Source organism: Macaca fascicularis, chromosome 18, assembly GCF_037993035.2.
Source record: "Macaca fascicularis isolate 582-1 chromosome 18, T2T-MFA8v1.1".
In the NCBI taxonomy this organism is placed as follows: Eukaryota; Metazoa; Chordata; class Mammalia; order Primates; family Cercopithecidae; genus Macaca; species Macaca fascicularis.
This window is the reverse complement of record NC_088392.1, coordinates 80,482,670-80,491,220: the sequence shown is the minus strand read 5'-3', so window position 1 is coordinate 80,491,220 and position 8,551 is coordinate 80,482,670. Positions and strand designations below refer to the sequence as shown.

The window sequence follows — 8,551 nt, the reverse complement described above, 5'->3', positions numbered from 1 at the left end:
CTACCCCACACATGCTCCCGAGGTAAACGAGACAGCCCTCCGGGGAGGGGACTCCACTGCACCATTTGTCACAGAATTCATCTTAAATTCGCCTGATGATGGAGTGGCCATTAGTAAATGCAGTGGCCATTTGCGTTTGCTAATTGCCTTTATCCAAAGGAAAAATGAATTTTTCATATCTTTACTACAGGAGGTAGGTTTACAATTTGAAGCCAGGGGTTCTCTGGTAGCTGGACTCCTACCCTCCCACGGAACTGGGAGACGGGGATGACATTTCAAAGAGAGGACTCTCAAGTCCTTGAGAAAATACATTCTTGAGTTGTAAAACTGGGGGGAAATATTTAGCTTTAAAAAAATTTACATATATCTCAAAAAGAATTTGTGATTACAAGTTTTCTAAAGCAAATCCTGTAAGGAAAAAGAGTCTCCCTTTGCACCAGGATAAACTCCTTTATAGCTTTGTAAAGTACCCTGCACTGCCGCAAACGAAGTTAAAGTGCAAGGAAGTGACATGCTTGTTCTGAGAAGAGGGTACTCTTCTCCAGGATGAGATGGGGCGAGAGGACAGGGCCCTTGTCTGAGTCGGCTGAGTCCCAGCTTAGAGCAGGGCCTGGCGCCCCGGGGACGTCTGTGGCCGTGGGGACAGCTCTCCGGGAGATGCTGACACTAAAGGAGACCCCTCCCCGTCCTAGGTGCACTGGCCTCAGGCTACCTGAGCTATGGTGATTCCTGCACACGTCCTCGCCTTCTTCATCCCAGGCACTGGTTCAGTTTCCTCCACCCAAAGAGCCCTGCTCCGTGCTGGTCCTGGAGGTATCTTCCTGGGAGGAGAGCAGAATACACAAGGCCCAGAAGCCGGAGGCTGGACCGTAGGGTCCCGTGGCAAATGGCAAGAGTTGAGGCCAGAAAGGGAGACAGGAGCCACAGCTCATGGCACGAGTTGTCACATGAATTATAAAAGGCTTTATAATTCATGGTGAGCTCAGACAGATTTGAGAATTTGAGATTTGTGAGGCAAAACCGTTTAACTCAAGCTAGATCCAGGAAGTAGGCTCGGCTGTCTATGGGAGGCCAAAGTCAGGTGGAGATGAAGATGGCGAAGCTGGAAAGGGCCTACTTTCTGGGAAGGCTTCTGGCCTCCTCCCCACCTCGGGTTTAGAGGTGACTACTGGATGCCATGGAGCTGTTCTCCGCCATAGCACCTATCACAATGCTGTGTATACTTCTGTCTCCTGAGGAAGTGTCTTTGTTCGACTTTGTTGTGGGGGACACTCATGTATTTTTCATCTTTGTATTCCCAGTGCCTGGAAAATATTAGGGACTTGAAAACTTTTTTTCTTTTTTATTTTCTTTTCTTTTTTCTTTCTTTCTTTTTTTTTTTTTTTGAGACAGAGTCTCACTCTGTCACCCAGGCTGGAGTGCAATGGCACAATCTGGGGTCACTGCAATCTCCGCCTCCAGGGTGCAAGCGATTCTCTTGCCTCAGCCTCCCGAGTAGCTGGGATTACAGGCAAGCACCACCACGCCAGGCTAATTTTTGTATTTTTGGTAGAGACAGGGTTTCACCATGTTGGTCAGGCTGGTCTCACACTCCTGACCTCCTGATCCACCCTCCTCGGCCTGGCATTACAGGCGTGAGCCACCATGCCTGGCCTTTTTTCTCTTTTTAAGAGGCAGGGTTAGCCGGATGTGGTGGCTCATGCCTATAATCCCAACACTTTGGGAGGCCGAGGAGGGAGGATCACTTGAGGTCAGGAGTTTGAGACCAGCCTGGCCAACATGGTAAAACCCCGTCTCCTACTAAAAATACAAAAATTGGCCGGATGTGGTGGTGCATGCCTGTAATCCCAGCTACTCGGGAGGCTGAGGCACGAGAATCGCTTGAACCCGGAAGGCGGAGGTTGCAGTGAGCCAAGATCACGCCACTGCACTCCAGCCTGGGTGACGCAGCGAGACTCTGTCTCAAAAAAAAAAAAAAGAGAGAGAGACAGGGTCTTACTCTGTCACCCAGGCTGGAGTGCAGTGGTGTGATCATAGCTCACTGCAGCCTCAACCTCCAGGCCTCAAGTGATCCTCCCTCCTCAGCCTCCCAAGTAGCTGAGACCACAGGCACTATGCCCGGTTAATAAAAACCAAATATATTGTAGAGACAGGGTCTTGCTATGTTGCCCAGGCTGGCCTTGAACTCCTGGGCTCAAGCAGTTCTCCTGCCTTGGCCTCCCAAAGTGCTGGGACTACAGGTGACAGCCACGGTGCTAGCCAGACAACTGTTTTTTGAATGAATGGGAATGACTTGCTCTTACTGCCTTTTTATTGTTTTTTCCTTTGGAGGATTTTCCAGTAAAAACAAGAAGACCTGCCAGAGAAATTCTAAAAGAACTGTACCACTTCCACCTGGCTTTTGAGAAGAGAATGGGCAGTGTGGGGACAGGCAGAGGTGTCGTTCCAACCCGGGCTGCGTAATAATGGGTAACCCGAGGAGTCCTGGCAAGTGCTGGTGCTTGGAAGCAGCCATAGGGACTTTCCTTCAACTGGACTGCAGTGTGGCCTGGGCATTAGGCTTTGAGAAGCTCCCTGGGGATTCCGGAATGCAGTGAAGCTTGGAAACTAGGGAGTAGAGGGAGTAGGGGCAGGCAGGGAGGCCAGGCAAGAAGCTGTTGCCCTAGATAGGAAAGACATGGGCACCTGCCCAGAGCAGTAGGATGAAACCTGCTCAGAATTAAGGTGCTTATAGTCAACAGGGTTCAAGGAGAAGGAAAAGAAGCACACCCCACCCCCTTTCCTCTTTGTCTGTCACCTGCTCCTCTGCAGCACCCCTCCACTTACGGGGTCTGGCAGGTTGGCTTGCTGTGTCCCTCTCCATGCCCTTGCCACCTTGTGCCATAATTCTGGGTGATGTCAATATCCTCAAGAATGACCTACCCAGAGGCCTGTGGTCCCTGGGCCTATCTTTTTTTTTTTTTTTTTTTTTTAAGATGGAGCCTCATTCTGTCACCCAGGCTGGAGTGCAGTGGCACAATCTCGGCTCACTGCAACCTCCACCTCCCGGGTTCAAGTGATTCTCTGCCTCAGCCTCCTGAGTAGCGGGGATTACAGGTGCCCAACACCACGCACAGCTAATTTTTATATTTTTAGTAGAGAGGGAGTTTCACCATGTTGGCCAGGATGGTCTTGAACTCCTGACCTCAGGTGATCCGCTCACCTTGGCCTCCCAAAGCTGGGATTACAGGCGTGAGCCACTGCGCCTGGCCCTTTTTTTTTTTTTTTTTTTTTTTTTTGAGACGGAGTTTCACTCCTATTGCCCAGGCTGGAGTATAATGGCGTGATCTTGGCTCTTGCTCACATTTTGAACTCTTTCACCTCAAAAATCTCAAACTCCAGTATCCCACTCTGAGGACCTTCTTCCTCCCTAACAGAACCTTGACTTTGTGGTGGTACCCATCTCATACTCACTGCCTCAGGGAAGCCGCCCCCTTGCTGCAAGGCTGCCTTGTGGTCTGAGGGTCTGAGGTTCATTTAGGAGCCTTCATGTGACCCAGCACAGGCCTGGGAGACAGGAGGGTGTCTGCTGAGAGACTGCCAGGAAAAAGGCCCTTGGTCCAAAGCACAAGTTTTTTTCATTGGTTAGCTTCTGGAACTAGTGTGGCCATCTCAATGCCAACAGGAGGGTAAAAGTCACCAGCAAGAAAGAAAATGTAAAGCCAGGCATGGTGGCTCATGCCTGTAATCCCAGCACTTTGGGAGGCTGAGACGGGCGGATTACCTGGGACCAGGAGTTTGAAACCAACCTAGGCAACATGGCGAAACCCCATCTCTACTAAAAATACAAAAATTTAGCCAGGAGTGGTGGCAGGCACCTGTAATCCCAGCTACTTGGGAGGCTGAGGCAGAAGAATCACTTGAACCCAAGAGTCAGAGGTTGCAGTGAGCCAAGATCACACTATTGCACTCCAATCTGGGTGACAGAGTGATAGTCCATCAAAAAAAAAAAAAAAGAACAGAAAGAAAAAAAGAAAGAAAGATGAAAGAAGGAAAGGAAAGCAATGAAAGAAAGAAAAGAAAGAGAGAAAGGAAGAAAGAGAGAAACAGTAAAGAAACAGTTCTCAAGGACATAGCCAGCCACTCCCTCATAGGCTGCCCTGGCTGCCACAACAAAATTCCACAGACTGGGCAGCTTAAACCCATTTATGCCTAGCGTTCCATTATCGGAACGCTAAGCATGTGGGAGCTATTTATATCCTACTGCTCAAAGTAATTGCCAAGGTCTGATAGCAAAAATTCAAAAAATTGCAACTTAAGGCATAAATGGGTTTAAACATCAATCAGTTCTCAGGGTGCTGGAGGCTGAGGAGATCAAGGCCCTGGTGGATTTGGTGTTTGGTGAGGGCTGGCTTCCTGGTTCTTAGATGGTGTTTTCTTGCTGCGTTCTCACGTGGCAGAAGGGGTGAGGGAGCTCCCTGGGGTCCCCTTTTTTTTATAAGGGCAGTCATCCTGTTAATGAGGCTCCACCTTCACGACCGGATCACCTCCCAAAGGTACCATCTCTGAATACCACCACTGGAAGTTAGGCTTCGACGTATGAATTTGAGGAACACAAACATTCAGTCTAGAGTAACTCAGCCCACCAGAGACCCTCCTTAGCTTTGGTCGTGGTTCTTTATTATAAATGTTGAATTGTTGAATCCCATCTGAATGTACATGTATCTTTAAGCCTTCACTGGTCCCCCACACTCTGAGCACTGCCTCCAGTCCTTCCCTCTTTGCCACCTCACTCAAGTGGTACCTTCTCTTTAACCTCACAGCCACCCCCAGCCCCCAAACACTCCATTAGCTCCTATTCCCAGCCCTCGTATCCTGCCCATCCCACCTGTCCTGCACCTCATCAGGGCTAATCTGAGCTGCTCCTGCTCTGGTCTTTCCATTCTCTCCCTCCGTGCTGCAGTCGGCCCTCTCTGGTAGGAGCCCAAATGACTCTGTGCTGCTGGAGAAAAGGCATGATCTTACTTGTTTTATCCAGGTCCCCTACGGGTAATACATTCATCCTTGGTCATCACCCTCCCCCATCCTGGACCATGCTCCCCACAACTCCTTGTCAGTTCCCGGCCCCTCTCTCTCTGGGCTGATGACTTTGCTTCTTGCCACGTAGAGAAAATTAATCCAAAAGTGTGATCTCTATTGCCTTTGGGCCCTTTGGTTAGATACGGTGGAGCTGCATGTTGGTTTGTGCTGGTTAAGGGCACAGGCTCTGGAGCGGGGCTGCTGGGGCCCACACTGGGTCACCACTCATTCATGGCCTTGGATGGCCCACAAGTGGTCGTGAGTACTGACGCGGTGTCAGACACAAGGCGAATATCCCGTCTGCAGGAGATGCTGTCACAATCTGGACCCAGGCCAAGCTCCCCACTGCCCTCTGTCCTCAGATGACGCCGACTTCACCAACTCTCCGCGGTGCCGGGGTTGGGGGGATCTGCTCTGCCAGTCTTCTCTACTCAAATTTCGGTTTCTTCCACCCTGCATCCCACCCTGGATTATAAATATGGCCAAGTCTTTTAACTTAAAAGAAAGAAAGAAAGAAAGAAAACTCCCTTCCCAGCCCTTGCTTCTGTCTGTGGTTCCCCAAAGGAGTTACACCATTTCCGTTGTTTCACCCACCTGGACCCTGCCCACCCCAAACAAACCCGGTGGGGATTGCCTGGGCTTTGTGGGAAACAAAGGAGCAATCCCCAATCGCCAACCACTCCAATAGAAAAAGATGTACTGTTCTTTTTTTTTTTTTTTTTTTGAGACGGAGTCTGGCTCTGTCGCCCAGGCTGGAGTACAGTGGCCGGATCTCAGCTCACTGCAAGCTCCGCCTCCCGGGTTCACGCCATTCTCCTGCCTCAGCCTCCCGCGTAGCTGGGACTACAGGCGCCCGCCACCTCGCCCGGCTAATTTTTTTTTGTATTTTTTAGTAGAGACGGGGTTTCACTGGGTTATCCAGGATGGTCTCGATCTCCTGACCTCATGATCCGCCCGTCTCGGCCTCCCAAAGTGCTGGGATTACAGGCTTGAGCCACCGCGCCCGGCCAGATGTACTGTTCTTAAGTAAATAGTAAGTGGAGCCATGCCCTTTGTTAGAGGGGCGCTCCTGCAGAGACGGACCTGGCCTACCCCTCAGCCCTTGCGGAGAGTTAGCCCTCTAGGACAGCAGCCCAGAAAGGCCCTCTAGGCAGGCATGGGGTGTGCGGGCGGCCAGGTGACACACGGGTCTGACTCAGCGACGCCCAGCAGTCCCTTTGTTGTTGTTTCAGTTTTATAGTTTCTGTAGAACTGGAAAGATGCCACCCAGAAGGGCGGGTGGCCACCTGTCGGCTGGCGGAACAGCACCAGGATGCAGCTGTTCCTTTGGACCCCGGCTGGGCCTCTCAGGCAGGGAAATCAGGACTGTATCTTGTCACCAGCAGGTGTGGGAACTAGGAGTGAAGACTTCCAGGAAATGGAGAATTTTGAAAAATTCATCCCTAGCCTTTATCTCTTAAGGCTGCGATGCCTCTTCTCCATTTCTTTGGCTTGAGAACCACAGTCATCTGCCTGGTTGCAAAAGCCCATTTTCACAATGCAAAGGATGGATTACTCTCGCCATCCTAGCAGTTTATGCTGGCAAATGCCAACCCGTGCAGAGAAGCACTGGGAGTCTGTCTTCCAGGCTGCTCCACCTCCTGTCATGTCCTGCAATTGTTCCCCTCACTTCCCATTCTAGTCATTCAAAAGAATGGTCCATACCTGCTCTCTCCAGCTTGCTGTTGTCCCACTTAGTTCTTCTGCGACGTGCTATAATGGGCTCCTGAAACTTGACTCCTTAATAAGGTCGTCAGTAACCATCAAACGTGCCACTCCGGTGGGTACTGTTCAGTCCTCATCTTTCTGGACCTCTCTACGCACTTGAACTCAGGTGACTCTTCCTGAAACTCCACTCCCTTGGCTTCCGTGACACTCCCTTTCACTGCCTCCTTTGCACACTCTACTTATCCTCCATCTTTCTGTTCTTCTCACTCAATACCTCTCTTTCTGAGTGAACTCATTGAGTTTCACAGTTTCCACTGATTCCCTAACTAACATCTCTATCTCAGATTTCTACCCAAGCTTCATTCCCACACATCCAGCTACTTGCAGGCATTTCCTGAGGCAGCTAGCAGTCTTCCTTCCTCAGCCTCTTCCACAAATCTTTCAGGTCGGTGGCATCACTTAGGCACCCCAGGCTGGAGAAGAGGGAGTGACTGCTCACTCCTTACAGCCAACCAATCCTCAAGTCCTCTGAAATTTACCTCTTACAGATTGTTTTGGTTCATTCCCTTGTCTACATCCTTTAAGAGGCAATAGGGGTCGGGCACAGTGGCTCATGCCTGTAATCCCAGCACTTTCAGAGGCCAAGGAGGATGGATTGCCTGAGGTCAGGAGTTCAAGACCAGCCTAGCTAATATGGTGAAACCTGTCTCTACTAAAAATATAAAAATTAGCCAGGCATGGTGGGGCATCTCTGCAGTCCCAGCTATTTGGGAGGCTGAGGCAGGAGAATTGTTTGAACGTGGGAGGCTGAGATTGTAGTGAGCTGAGACCATGCCATTGCACTCCAGCCTGGGTGACAGAGCAAGACTCTGTCTCGAAAAACAAAACAAAACAAAACAAAAAAAAGGCTGGTCGCGGTGCTCACTCCTGTAATCCCAGCACTTTGGGAGGCTGAGGCGGGCAGATCACGAGGTCAGGAGTTTAAGGACAGCCTGACCAACATGGTGAAACCCCATCTCTACTAAAAATACAAAAAAATTAGCGGGGCATGGTGGCACGTGCCTGTAATCCCAGCTACTTGGGAGGCTGAGGCAGGAGAATCGCTTGAACCCAGGAGGAGGAGGTTGCAGTGAGCAGAGACCGTGCCTGGCAACAGAGTGAGACTCCGTCTCAAAAAAAAAAAAAAAAAAAAGAGGCAATAGGATTTAATAGTTAAAGACATGGGTTTGGAAAGGAACAAACCTGGGTTCCAGTCCTGGTTCCCCTTCTACAAGTCACTTAATCTCGCTAAATGTCAACATCATTCATGAAGTGGGAATACTAGTAGCACTACCTGGTGGGACTTGTGAGAATGAAATGAGAACATGTGTGAAGTCCTTAGCACAGTGATGCGAAGCAGTGCACCATGTGAGCGAGCTCCTCTCAGGTTGCTGTTGTATGACCAGCCCTACTGTGCGGCCCTTTCAGGTCTGGCTCTGGCTCACTCCTCTGGAAGACTTTAACAGCCAGGCAGTTGGGACTTGCCCCTTGGGGCTCCCTCTGCTGGCACGCCCTCCCTGCCTCATGATGCCCGCCTGGGTGCCTGTCACGCCCCTCCGTCATCCTGCAGTCCTCCTGCTGCCTCCGTTGACACCCAGCGCATTGGTTCCTCATTACTGCACTTATGTTTGTGTTTCTCCCACTAGATTAAAGATGCAGCTTTCTAGGCTCCCCCATACCTTTCGAATGGGCATTTCTGGGGTGAAAACCAGAAACAATACATATTAATGAGCAGCCCAGGCAATTA

At 50.4% G+C, this 8,551-nt stretch overlaps 1 protein-coding gene and 1 non-coding gene across 2 annotated transcripts in view; one reads left to right on the top strand and one right to left on the bottom strand.

The window, feature by feature from the left end:
- AFG3L2 (AFG3 like matrix AAA peptidase subunit 2) overlaps positions 1-8,551 on the top strand; it is an 84,231-nt gene that overhangs the window by 13,383 nt on the left and 62,297 nt on the right. The gene's annotated exons all lie outside the window — the stretch shown is intronic.
- LOC123570098 (U7 small nuclear RNA) lies at positions 2,329-2,390 on the bottom strand. The gene has a single exon (XR_006694108.1). It is a non-coding gene; the product is annotated as a U7 small nuclear RNA (small nuclear RNA).